The sequence below is a fragment of the Petaurus breviceps genome, unplaced genomic scaffold (genome assembly GCF_028583685.1).
Source record: "Petaurus breviceps papuanus isolate PSGF00001 unplaced genomic scaffold, PetGlider_PUasm1.0 174, whole genome shotgun sequence".
NCBI classification, from domain to species: Eukaryota; Metazoa; Chordata; class Mammalia; order Diprotodontia; family Petauridae; genus Petaurus; species Petaurus breviceps.
This window is the reverse complement of record NW_027185761.1, coordinates 1,692,612-1,707,252: the sequence shown is the minus strand read 5'-3', so window position 1 is coordinate 1,707,252 and position 14,641 is coordinate 1,692,612.

Below are 14,641 nucleotides of genomic sequence, written 5' to 3'. Positions count from 1 at the left end.
CACATTGGGTATATGTGCTGCCTTCAGTGTAAGAATATAACCTTGACATGTATGAATATACACTGGCAAAACATGCACACAAGAACACATACATGCACACATATAGTATATTTTTCATCTCTTTCACATGTTACTAAGCACTGGATGGAATGCGATCATCTCAGTTTTCTTACACACCATTAGCATTTTTTTCATCTCTTTCACATGTTACTAAGCACTGGATGGAATGAGATCATCTCAGTTCTTCTATAACACATTCTCCTTTCTTAGATGTGTAATGCATATTAGGGACCTTTCTGTTTCTCCTCCTGTGTCCAATTACTCCCAGAATTACATGAAATTTCAGAGTTATAAAGGACCTCAGAGGCCACAGAATCCAAACTATTGAATTTTCATGTCAAGAAACTGAGGCCCAGCCAGCTGGTCAGGGGTCAAATTTGAACCCGATTTCTTTGACTCTAGAGATGGTACTCTTTCCATTGGGCCACAATGTCTCCAGGTGTTAAACTTGTGGAGTCAGATCTTTTGGAGGACAAAGGTGAATTTTCCTTGATGGGGAGAAATTATTGTAGCTATTGTGGGAGCCTCAAAAATTACTGGTATAATCACAGGTATTTGGGGAAAAGGCACTTTTCCTAATTTGGCCTCAGTTTTCTCATTTATAAAATGAAAGGGTGGGAGTAGATCTCTAAGGAGTCTTACCTTTCTATTTCTATGTTGCTTTTATTTTAAGTGGGGATTCAAGAGTTTGAGTGAGCATTTTGTTGTCATTAGTATCAACAGATGGCAGCTGGCAATAAAGATTAGGAAACATCCCTTGGATTTGCCTTACTTTTTTTTTTCCATTTCCATTACCATCATTCTAGGCATAAGAGCCAAAACTAGAAGTAGAAAAGTAGGCTGTAGCCTAGGGCCCAGAACTGAAGGAAGAGCTCAATGAGATATACTTTTTTCACAGGACTTTAAAAAATCAATATAAACATTGTTACTAGCACCCCAAAATTTGATTCTCTAGGAAAAGTAGATTAAATTAATCTTGTGATAGGTTGAGTCACATGTTACAGTGAAGGCACAAAGTTATCTATCTATGGACAGTTACACACAGGGAATAGAATATTCAAATTGGGTGAGATGGGGTTACTGCTTTCCTGCATTGCTCTGGCTCCTTTAATCCTGGATCATTTAATTCTCCACATTGCATCTGTTGCTCTACCTGGCTTTATCTCCAGGGAACAAGATGTCCCAAGCTGTTCCCTCCCATCCCCTCCTTTCCTGCCTCCTTTTGTGTGTTGTCTGTCCCTTTACTTTGTAAACTCCTTGAGGGAAGGGATTGTCTTTCTTTCTGTTAGTTGAGTCCCAAACCCTTAGCACAGTGCTGATCACATAGTAAGCTCTTAAAAATGTTTATTGGATTGGATTTAATTCCTGGAGAACTGCTGTTGCTTCTAAGCCAGCCTCTCCCACCTCTCCTTCCTTCTATGTATTTGCCATTGTTGAGTTGTTTTAGTTGTGTTTCACTCTTCATAACCCCATTTGGGATTTTCTTGGCAAAAACCTTAGAGTGGTTTGCCATTTCCTTCTCTAGGTCATTTTATGGATGCGGAAACTGAGACAAACAAGGTTAAGTGACTTTCCTGTGGTAACACAGCTAGTGTTTGAGGCCAAATTTGATCTCAAGTCTTCTTGACTCTAAGCCTGGAACTCTACCTGTTGTGTAGACAGCTTCTATCTATTTAGTTTTTTTCAAAACATTTTTCACAGATGCTTGGCATTCCTTGTGATGTGGGTTTGATATATTTTCCTTGAGAGAAATGTAATTCTAGGGATTCATATAGAAGTGGTTCTTCCTACTCTGTAGAGGGGTTCTTTGATCCAAGACGATCAGTGTAGATTCCCCGCCCCCCCCTCATTAGAAGGAGGTCCTGAAGAAGCCATGCCCACGAGAGGAGCAGTAATGCAAGATCAGAAACACTGCTTAGCTTTGCTTTCTACCCCAGGATGCTAACCCCCATTCAGTGCCCATACAGAGAATCTTCCTGGGAGCTAGAATCCTCTGTATAGTGAACAACAAGAAAGGTAATTTTCTTGTAAGTGACTAATGTAGTCTAGAAACTGAAAATAATATAGAATGATTCATGATCTTAAGGTCATCCTTATTTTAAGTACAGAGGACCTTAGGGTGCAAACTTGTATCGACCTCTGTGCTAGGTATGTAGATAGAAAGACAGAAATGAAATAGTCATTACCCTTATGGACCTTATAGTCTAATAGAGGAGGCAAGATGTACACATCTAAATACACACACACACACACACATAAACCTTCTGAATGTCTCAGTGCAGGTTCAAGATATTTTGGGACACTTTGCATATACAAATGAATGCAAGGTATTTTGGGGGGAATAATACTAGCAAATGGGTGGAGGAGTGGGGAAAATTAACATAGAACAGAATACTTGAGTTTAGTTTTAAAGGAAACAATTTGAAAGGTGACTTTGCATTCCAGGCAAGAGGGGCAAGCTGTGCAAAGGAACAGAGATGGGAAATGGAAGCTGGTGAGTGGAAGAGTGGTAGTACCTTCATTAGGAACATAGAATTTTGGAAAAGAAAAAATCAAACTGGGAGGGGAAGACCTTCAGGGTTGCTGGTCAAAAGAGAAAGAGATACTATTTGACTGAGCCAGGAGGGCCTTACCTCACTCAAAGTGAGATCTTGGAAAGGCCTTAGCCTAAAAGGGCCAGGGTGTCCCATGGCATCCTGGGCCATCGCCAGTGATCCTGATGAATATCTGGCCACTGGACCCAGGTGGCTCTGGAGGAGAAAATGAGGCTAGTGACCTTGCATAGCTCTTCCTCTCTCAAATCAGTCAACTGTAAGTCATGTCATCATTTTCCTGATGTCATGGTCCTCTTTGAAAATGAAGGACAAATACAACACAAGAATTTTGGAAAAGGGGAACATTTTGGGGGAAAAGGAGTTTTTTTCCAACATTTTGAATTTGATACACCTATACAATTTCTAGTTTGTGTTATTCCAAAAAGCAGTCTGTCATATGGTTCTCCAGTTTTGGGCAGAGAAGAAGCTTGGACATTTAAGTCTAGTAATCATCTGCAGAGAGATAAGTAAAGCCCAGGGGCATGAAAAAGTCCTGAAGGCAGAGAGCCTAGATAGATAAGAAAATAGGCTCAATATCAAACCTTGGAGTCCTTCTGCAGGTATAGATTACATTATGGATGCTGATTCAGCCTCCTGAGAAGGAGCTATCAAAGAAGCAGGAGAAGAACCAAGGGAGGGCAATGTCATGAAACTCTGAGAGCATCCAGAAGATCATCTGTATCCTCAATTTTATACATAAATAAATTGAAGCCCACAAAGATTAAACTAGTTGCTTATGGTCACACAGGTCATAATTTTCAGGGCCAAGACTAAAACTTATGTCAACTGACCACCAGTTCAGTATCATCCTGTATACCCTGTGGTCCCCTTAATTTTAGGCTTAACCTTTTTAAAATATCCTTTTTCCATTATATAATTTCCCTAAAGAAAAAACTCCAGTGACTCTTGGTTCCCTCTCTGATCAAAGTTTAATTCTTCATCCAGGCCTTTATTACTCCACTCACCAACACAAACCTTCCATTATGTTCATATCAGTCTCTTCACTTATGCCCTAGATACGCTTTCTTGTTTCTGTGGGCTTCTTGCTGTCTTCACTTGTATGTATTTTATTCTTTCCTTTTCCAAATTCTACCCATCTTTCAAGGGCCATTTAAATTCCTACCTGTTTCATAAAATCTTCCCCACCGACATGTGTCCTGACTGGCCTGTCCCCTTCTTTTCTTCTCATTATCCCTACATGTGTGCCAAATCTTTTAGCGCTGGACGAGTTTACTGACTTCTCTTTTTTAACAGGCGTGTGTATGTAATTGGTTTGTATGTTTTTTGAGGGTAGGGCTTGAGTCCTGTTCATCTTTCTATTCCTCATCGTACTTACAGACATGTTGGGTACATACTAAGCACACAGTGAGGATTTATTTGAATTAGGTAAGCACACGTATAAATAGAAGTAGTTATGTATAAGCTAAGGAAGCTAGATGGTAGAGTGGATAGAGAACTGGGCTTGAAATCATGAGTTTGGATCTGGTCTCAGACATGTAATAGCTGTGTGACCCTGGACAAGTCAATTAATCCTGTTTGCCTCAGTTTCTTCATCTGTAAAATGAGCTGGAGAAGGAAATGGCAAACCACTCCAGTATCTTTGCCAAGAAAATTCCAAAAGGGGTCGTGAAGGGTGGGACATGACTAAAATGACCCAATAGCAAGAACAAATGCTTAGGCTAGAAGATAAAAAGGATTATGGAGTCATGATTATCATTTTTATCAACTAACAAGAATGTATTAAATAACTACTATATGCCAGGTACACAAATAAATATTTGTGGGGGTATAATATGGAAATTTATTCACTTAAATTCAATTAAAATATATTAAGCACTTACTATGTGTAAGACACCTAGGCAGCTAGATGGCTCAGTGGATAGAACAGTGGGCCTGGAGTTAGGAAGAGCTGAGTTCAAATGTGATTTCAGACACTTACTAGATGTGTGACCCTGTACAAGCCATTTAACCTCTTTTTGCCTTAATCCACTGATGAAGGAAATGGCAAGCCATTCTAATAATTTTGCCAGGAAAACCAAATGGACGGTTTGGCATGCTATGTTTCACATGGTCCCAAAGTTTGGACATGACTGAATGACTTCACAGTGTGTAAGACATTGTTGTGGTTCTGGTGATAAGGATGCAAAATTGAAATAGCTCCTTATCTGAAGGAGCTTACATTCCAGTGGTTTGGACTTTTCACTGTGACTCTAAAGGGCAGAACTGGGATAGGATTGAGTCAAAGTTATAGCAAAAGAGATTTCAGTTCAACATAAGGAAGAACTTTCTAACAGCATTATCTAAACATGACAGGGACTCCTGTTAAGAGAATTCTCTGTTACTTGAGGTTTTCAATCAGAAGTTGGATGGCCACTTGGCATTGTGCTATAGAAGGAATTTATTCTTCAAATATGGGTTTATCCAAATGATTTTTAAGGCCCTATTAAAGCCATTCTGAGTACACACAAACACTAAGTTCAATATATTTTATTTTTAATTGAGGAGAAAGGCAACTCTACCATCCCTTTTTTGATGGCTACTAAGACACTTTCAGAAATTTTAATCTCCATTCGTTCCAGAAAGAATAAAGTTAGGAATTTCATTCTGAAATCTTTTTGTGTACTTTGATGAGCCTCTGAAATATAGTCGGATTCAGTTGGTGAAATTTTCTTGGATGGAGGGAAATGTTGTAAAATCAGATTCCCATTTTAAACTTTAGGATTTGAGTCTATTGATCATCTAGCTGGCTTTTATTTCTCTATTTCTTTGCAAAACATTTCTTTCTTCCTCTGAGATAAGTCCTCTCACAAGTGTTACCTTATTGCTGTTCCAGAATAAGTAATTGGAAGAGAAAATCTAAGTGAAATATATCCTTGTACATTATTTTCCCCTTTTTCTGACATGATTGCTCTATTTGGGAATGAGGGTTTTTTTTTTTTAAAGATTATTCTATATATTTCTTAACCAAAGTTTAAGATTATACAGAAAGAACAAAAATAGTATTCTCTGAAGCTCATTGATATGCTCCATTGCCTTGACCACTTTGACTGAATGTATTAGAGACTAATTTTGTGCTAAGTGAACTTAAATACAATAGAGGTCAACAATGTACACACAGCCTAGGGCAGTGGAACCTTAGAATCAGAAATTTTCAACATATCTATCTACAAAACTTTTGGCTTTTCATTAAAATGTTTCACTTTTTTCATATATAGGCAATAATTAGAATTTTCATCAAAATATTTGAGGCAATGACTCCTTGTAGATACATGATTTTTTTGCTAGTCATATTCATGTGAGACATTTGATTATATGTCATGATCAGGTAAATTTTCTCTAAATCCAAAAAATTAAGTTTAGCATATTTTGTTTAATTGATCTTATTCAAATGTCCCAAAGATTATCTTGACTACAACTAATCTCATACCTGCTAAAATAGATGAAAGTGTGAGGAGACACGCCTTCCTCAAATTTTCATAAAAGGGTCATGTGGTTCAGTTAAGTGATGGCAATGGAATGATGGAAATGCAACTTGGGAAAATTATAGAGCAGGAATGTGTCTTTATAGAAAAAATAAACTCTCTGAATTGGATTAATCTGGTAAAGGTTAAACTGAATTAATGGGAAACCTAGATTACAAAATGAATTAAAGAAATTAAAATAAAGTCAAGTCAATAAACATATATTAAGTGTCTATAATATGCAAAACACTATGAAATATAGCAGGACAAAAACAAAACAACCCCTGACCTCAAAGAACTTATAGTCAACAGGTAGTGAGAGGAAATATAGCATGCAGTGGATAGAGCACTGGGCCTTAACTCAGTAAAATCTGAGTTCAGATCTGACCTCAGATATTTACTAGCTGTGTGACAATGGGCAAATATCTTAACCTTTGTTTACCTCAGTTGCTGCTTCCTAGATAATAATAGTATCCTGCCTCTCAGGGTTTTGAGTATCAAATGAGATCATTATAAAGTACTTAGCACAAAAAAGTTAATGCTTGGTACATAGTAGGTTTGTATGTTCATATATAGATAGATATCTATGTCTATATCTATCTATATATCTATCTTTCTATGTATCTATTATCTATCTCACATTGGGACCCCTCCCCTATTGCCTAATCCCTTGATAAACCCCTCTGCCTTTTTAATATTCATATTATCTATTGTGCAATCAACATCATATAACCTATGAAAATCCCTGTCTTACTTTCACTAAGCTGCCAGTTCCTTCTTGGAATTCAGCCCACTTCCTAAGAGGTATAATTTTTCAATAAATGTGTTTGCTTGGGTTAGAGATGGTCTGAGTCTCTGAATTCTTTTGAGAAAGCCACACAACACACCATGAAACTTCATTTTTGGTGCCTCTGGGTAGATGGTGAGTTTCATAGTGGTCAGTAATGCTAGTCTGTTTAGCCCTGCTTGCACTTCTTTATCTGAACCCTGTTTGTATTCTAGTTACTGGATTCTGTTTCATAATTTTACTAAGGTAAATCCTCAGCTGAATTTATAGCCCACCTCATTTAACCCACAAAGTTCTAAAAAATGTATATTTAACTTTTAAGGGAATATGGTGGTACTCAGAGTGTCAAATTATGACGTGAGACCAAGGTAAGTGAATAGATAAGATTAATTTAGAAAGAAAAGCATCAGTTTGGATGTAAATGTTAATTTACCAAACTCTTTACAAAAAAATTGTGTTAAGTATACAAATGTACTTCCTGCAATTTTACTTAGCTAACTCTCATAATCCACAAAAAAAATAAATTTAGATACATAATATAAAGTGTCCAATTTGACTGGGATTTAGGCCATTTGTGATTTAGCCCCAGCTCTGCTACTTTCTTCCTGTGTAACCTTGGGTTGGTTATTTAACCTTTGTGGGATTCAGATTTTTCTCTAAAATCTGAATATAGAACATCTGGACCAGTTCTCTATTTCTGACCATCAGCCACTATAAATTCTGGTCCATTTAGTTCTTCTGCTGTTCCTGCTACATAACATTTCAACTCCCATTTTAAGGAGAGGAATTCTATTATTTATTGCCTTCATCTCTTGGTGTCTGCCTCTGTTTAACACTGAACTTAAGTGCTACCTCCTAAATAAAGGCTTTCCTGATCTTCCCTAATCAGTTGTTAATAATCCCTTTCGATTATCATGTGTTTATATATTTTGAATTCATTTTACTCATTTGTGTATATTGTGTTGTCATCCTCCCCCATATAAAATATAATCTCATTGAAAGCAGGGACAGTTTTCTTTTTGTCTTTGTATACCTGGTGCCTTTCACTTTCTCTTTGGAAGGTACTTTATAACAATGCTGGTTGAATTGAAATAAAATGCAAAGATTAGATTATATCGCAAGTTCCTTTTAGCCCTACAATGTGAAATTCTAAGGGAAGGGAACAAACATTTCTAGAAAACCTACTATTTGACAAGCATTATTATGCTTTATAAATATTATTTCATGTGATCTTAAATTCTAAAACTTTTCTAAATTTTAGAACTAATGAGGTTGTGAATGTATAGGTGATGATTATTTTTGTTCTAAAAATGTGTTTCAAAACTTTTTTTTGCTAAACAACAAAATAAATGAGGTCTAATTGTATCCCATGATTATAGATGCACATGTATATGAACATGTTTAAATATACATATGTATGTGTATGAATATGCATATATTCTTTTCAGAATTGTAAGGATCATCAAAGTCCTCCATTCTGACTATGCATGATTCTAGGCTTGCTTAGTCAAGAGACACGTGAATCTGTTCCACTACTCATTCCACAAGACAAAGCTGAGATGTTCAAGAAAAGAACTATCAGAATGAAAATTTTAGTTCATTTACCTTTCTTCATGAATAATTGAAAACATTAAAGTGATTATCTTAAAAATGAGTTTAATTGAAGCATTTAAGAACATTTTCCACATTAATACTGTAATTGGGATGATGTTAAATCTTGTATTATACATTTTTGCTACTAACAAAATTCAGTGTTTGATGCAAGCAATAGAAAGTAAAAAAACAAACAAACTTTAAAAATCTTAAAAATTAATTAGAGGGAGCAGAGCCAAGATGATCAGAGTAGAAACAGGACTGCCCCTCAGCTCCCGCTTCCACCTCCTCCAATACATGTAAAAAATTACTCTAAACAAACTTGAGAGCTATAGAACCCACAAAGTGACAGAGAGAACCTAACCTCCTGCTGAAGACAGCCTGTCAGGCTGACAGGAAGGGTCCAGCACAGAGCCCTGGGAGCTGAGCCCAGCCACCCATGAGTATGAGGTTTTAGCCTCAGGGCAGCCCAACCAGCCAAGGATAGAGGGATGTTGGGAAAGTGGACCACCAGAAGCTGTGGAGGTTTCCAGAATTATCAATCCATAAATGCCAAAGACAAAGTGACAGGTCAGTGGACTTTGGGAACAGGGAGTCCAGGAGTGCGGTCTGCCCTCTGCTGCTGGAGGGAGAAGCGGCTGAGGCACAGCAGCCACTGCCTCATGGCTGCTTCAGAGTTCCTGGCTTGCAGATTGTAGGGGGACCAAGCGCCCAGTCTGAAGGGCAATTGCTTTTGCTTTAACCTGCTTGGATCTGAATTTATGTCTAGGGTGGAAGACCTGGGGTGCATGACCAATGTGCCAGAGCCAGTGGAGGCTTCTCAGAGGGCACCCAATTGATAGTTCTGGCAGCTGAGAAAACCCCAGTGATTTGGGACAAAACTCTCCTCTCTGAAAGCAGAGTTCTACTATGACAAAAAGATCGAGTCAAGTGGTTGACTGGCAACATGAGCAAGCAAAGGAAGCACAGTGGTCTGACTTTGGATTCCTTTTTTGGCAAGAAAATGGATCAAGACATGAAGCAGGAGGAAGACAACAAAGTCAGAAGTCCTGCACCAAAAGCTTCCAAGAAAAATATGAACTGGTTACAGGCCATAGAGGAGCATAAGAAGGATTTTTGAAAGCCAAATAAGAGAAGCGGAGTAAAAATTGGTAAGAGAAATGAGAACGATGCAAGAAAATCATGACAAGAGAGTCAACAAACTGACTGAAGAAAATATGATCTTAAGAAATAAACTAATTCAAATGGCAAAAGAGGCTCAAAAAGCCAATGAGGAGAAGAATGCCTTAAAGAGTAAAATTTGCCAGATGGAAAAAGATTTTCAAAAGCTCACTGAAGAGAATCATTCCTTCAGAATTAGATTGCAGTAAATGGAAGCTAGTGACTTTATGAGAAATCAAAATTCTATTAAACAGATCCAAACAAATGAAAAAATAGAAGGCAATGTGACATATCTCATTGGAAAAACCACAGACCTGGAAAATAGATCCAGGACAGATAATTTAAAAATTATTGGATTACCTGAAAGCTATGATCAAAAAAAAAGAATCTAGAAATCATCCTTCAAGAAACTCTAAAGGAAAATTGCCCTGATGTTTTAGAACTAGAGGGTAAAATAGAGGTTGAAAGAATCCACCAATCACCTCCTGAAAAAGATTCCAAAAAGAAAACTTCTAGGAATATTATAGCCAGGTCCCGGAGTTTCCAGATCAAGGAGAAAATATTACAAGCAGCCCAGAAGAAACAATTTGAATATTGTGGAAACACAACCAGCACAACACAGGATCTGGCAGCTTCTATACTGAGGGATCTAAGGGCTTAGAATATGATATTCTGGAAGTCAAAGGAGCTGGGATTAAAACCAAGAATCACCTACCCAGCAAAAATGAGTATCATGTTTCAGGGGAAAATATGGTCCTTCAATGGAATAGAGGACTTTCAAGCATTCTTGATAAAAAAAAAAAAACAGAGTTGAATAGAAAATTTGCCATTCAGACACAAGAAGCAAGAGAAGCATGAGAAGGTAAACAGGGAAAATAAATCATAAAGAACTTATCAAAGTTGAACTATTTACATTCCTACATGGAAAAATGATAATTGTGACTTATGAAACTTTTCTCAGTATGAGGATAGTTGAAGATAATATAAACTGAAACTGGACAAGAAAATGGAGGAGAAGAAATAATTTATTAGCAAGGGAATCCTTTTGGGAACAGATGAGGACAAGAGCACCAGTATAAATTCAGTAACAATGAATGCTACATATTCTATAAGGAACTGTATTCAGTTGCCCTCTTTCTCTAAACAAAGGGAAACTGTGTTCCTTGTTTTTAAGCCAGCTTAATCCTAGTTCTTGCCATGTGCCATTTGTGACCATGGAACAACTGACTCAGTCATATGGTTCCTATGAACTTATTTACTAGTCCAACTTACTCTGCTTTGAAATGGCTGAAATTGTCCACCACAGTTCATTGTACTCAGGAAGACCTGAGTTCAAATTCCACTTCAAACCCTAGCTACATGACCCATTGACAAGTCATCTAAAATCTCTGTACCTATTTTCTCATCTGTAATATGGGGATGATGGTAGCACCCACCTCAAATGAGTGTGGTGAGGATTAAAAGAGATAATATATGTAAAGTGCCTTGTAAACTTTAATGTGCTATATAAATGCTAGCTACAATCATCATCATCATCATCATCATCATCATCATCATCATCGCCCTCCTCCTCAAGGAATAATGGAAACAAATGACAATAGCTGCTGCAGTTATAGTATGTGGGATCTAGTTCAAAATTCCCCTGTTGGCATTCAAGACTCCAATGGTCTGACCTCATCTACCTCTGCAACCTTCAACTTTCACTACATTCCAACATAAACCTGGCATCCCATGCTTCTTTGGAGGTATTACATTTTACAGCATTTATAAAGCACCTACTTTGCACAAGGTAAATTGTACTTGGTCCTAAGGATACAAAAACCATTAAAAAATCTCTGACCTTAGGGAGCTTATATTCTAATTGAATTAATTCTTATGGTTCAACTCAGTTCCGGTCAGCAGACATTTATTGACTATCCAAACTGTTTCAAGTACGAAGGAAGTATGCTAATGTGGGGAGGATAATACAGAGAAGTGATGAGTTGTTTTTTTTTTTTAATAGTCAAATTTCAGTGGCAAAACTGACCAGTAATACCCAATGCATATCTTCACAGAGAATGTGCGATAATGGCACTCCACAGTTCTACATACATAGCAGCCTATCAGACTAAACCAGAACTCTACCATGAGTGTGACTTCCACCCTGTCCCTCTTTTCAATTTAAATGAGCATTATTTACTATGGGAAACCTGATTGTGAGTTTAGTCATACACAGGGCACCAAATAATTGTCATATTTTGTGTTTCTAGAGAACACAGATTATTTTAAATATATACTGGAGGTTTATATCTTTTCTGTGAATGCTTACAAATAGCAACAATCCCTTTGAAATCATCAATGTGGAGTATTACTTTTAAGGTAGCTTAGGTCAGGGCAGCATCAGATTATGGGGAATGTTATTAGTGTCAGTCACTGAATTGATCTTTTCTTGCTGCTATCATGGCCTTTAAACCATTTCTAGATTTTCCTGACAATTAATTCTCTTTTCTCCTTCTCTAGAAACTAAATACTCTTCTCTAGAAACTAAATACATCTCCAATAATTCTTATTGGAATTTATGGTGGTTTTGGTATTAGGGGAGACACTGCCAAAGGACTGATGAGCATTGAATTTTCTTTTTTGGAATGAATACTTTGCTTAGAGTATGTCTATTGAAATGTCTTAGGTTGGCCAGGTAGCACAGCGAATAAGAGGGATGACCTGGAGATCGAATCCCGGGCTCAGCCATTTAGCACCCACCCAGAAATAACTGGCTGTGTAACCTTGAGCAAGTTACTTAACCCTGACTGCTTAAAAAAAAAAAAGAAATGTCTTGCAAATTTTCACATGCTTCAGTATTCCACCAGTTTGTGATCTCATCTGTGAGTGTATACTCTCTTTTGTAATGTAAATCACCCATTATTGCCTGTCTCTCTTATATGACTTTTCTTCCTGCCCTCATATAAACCAACTTTAGTGTCCATGATGCATGCTGAAGCTCTTGCTCATATATTTTGGATGTTGCTTAGATCCCAATGGCTTATGTATTCTTGTCCATCGATCATCTCTTGCTCTTCTTATATTATCAACTCATCTTATTTTTCTTCTTTGTCATCAATTTCCCTGATGCCATCTTTTACTCTTTGTAATTTCTTATTTGTATTGTGTTGATGTCTTTTCACACTCACTATGATCCTTTACATTATCCTTTGTGTAACACTCAACTCTCATTCTTCTGAAATATTGTTTTTCCTGACTTGGAGCAATACAGTAGTGTGTAGCTATAGCAACTTTTTCAAGGAGAAAATATGATCTTGCGGTCTGGTACATTAGAGGAATAATGTCAGCATCCTCTTACTACAAACTATAGATTACCTAGGTCTACATGTTAAATTTTATCCACTGGTCTAACCAAGTCCACCGAGAGAGTTTCACAGTCACTGTTGAACATGTTGCTATTCAATTCACACAACACTGACTTCCAGATACTCTCTGATTTAAATGTAACTTTTTGAGACAGGTTCCCTGCAATCATATTGACTTACAATTGAGTTAAATGTGACTTATTCTTAAAAATCAATAAATGAATATGAGAAATCAGGCCATATCTGTTGACAATACCTTTTATGATGACCTCATGCACCACTAGACAAAAGGCTCATTAGAGATCAATAGAGAAAGCACATGAAGACAGATAATGACTTAGTCACGAGTACCTATCAAAGGAGTGTCTTTGCTTTGTTGAGAAAAAAGAGCCACTCAGAAGTGAATGCCATATGTACCTTAAAAATATTTACAAAGAATCCTGATATAAGAGGCATGCTCTGAGAATTGGCCTGTCTCTCAATTGCAGGATTACAAAAATGGGGTAATGGAGAGAGTTCATTTGTGAGAAGAAACTTATAGTGAAATTCAAAGTTATGAGTTGGTCATTGGCTATAAGATAAGGACATGAGATTAAAGTACAAAGAAATCAAGAAACCTGTAAAATTAAGCAAAATTTCAGTTTATGATGGAAGAGAGAGTAGCAGGTATGCTAAAATGCCATGGATAATGGCAATCATGGGAACTGTCCATGTACGCCAAAACTCAAACCATTGTTAGAGTTGTTTAATTATGAATAATTTTTGTTGGTTCCAGAGGCAGTGTAATGTAGTGGATAGTAAATTCCATTTGGAGTTAGAGTAAAATGTTGCCTCAGATATTTACCAGCTCAATGGCCATGTATAAGTCATTAACCTCTTTGTGCCTCAATTTCCTCATTTATAAAATGAGAGCATTTGACTTGAGGGTCTCTAAGTTTCCTTTTAGCTCTAAAATATTTGAAAGTTCTCTTTGTGTGTTCTAAAATGTGTGTGTTTGCAGGCAATTGCTCTGCTTCCAATACAATAATTTACATTATACTGTGATGTTCTATCATTTGTGAAATGTGTATTATCCTGAATTCTTAATAGTTATATAAGTCTAAGCTTTGCATGACCCTTACAAAGCTGAGATCACTTGGAATATAGATCTGGTGACTCACTGTGTATCTGTGGTCTAAAGTCCACCCTAGTCAATTTCAGAGAGACCAGTTAAAAGAAGGTTGGTCACTAATATTTTGGTCATAGGGAATCAAAGTTGTCTACCAAGCATGAGAAGGTCATGAGAGAGGCAACAGAAAAAGAGAGGAGTACTTTGGGTATGTAAGAGGAGAAAAAACTTACAAAGGTGATTTTGAGGGGTTTGGATTTGCAAAGAAATCTAGAAATTGAATTTGTATAAAAGGAATCTGGGATAAACTTGGGAAAGTTTTGGAGGGGATTATTTCTTGGTCCAGATTGCATTATCTTTGTTTTCCTGACTTACATATTTGTTAATCAATCAATCTATAAACATTTATTAAGTACCTACTTGTACCCTGCACTATGCTAAGGACTGGTGATACAAAAAGAGACAAAAAAAAAAAAAGAAACCAGCCCTTACCCTCAAGGAGCTCACAATATAATGGGGGAGACAACAAATTA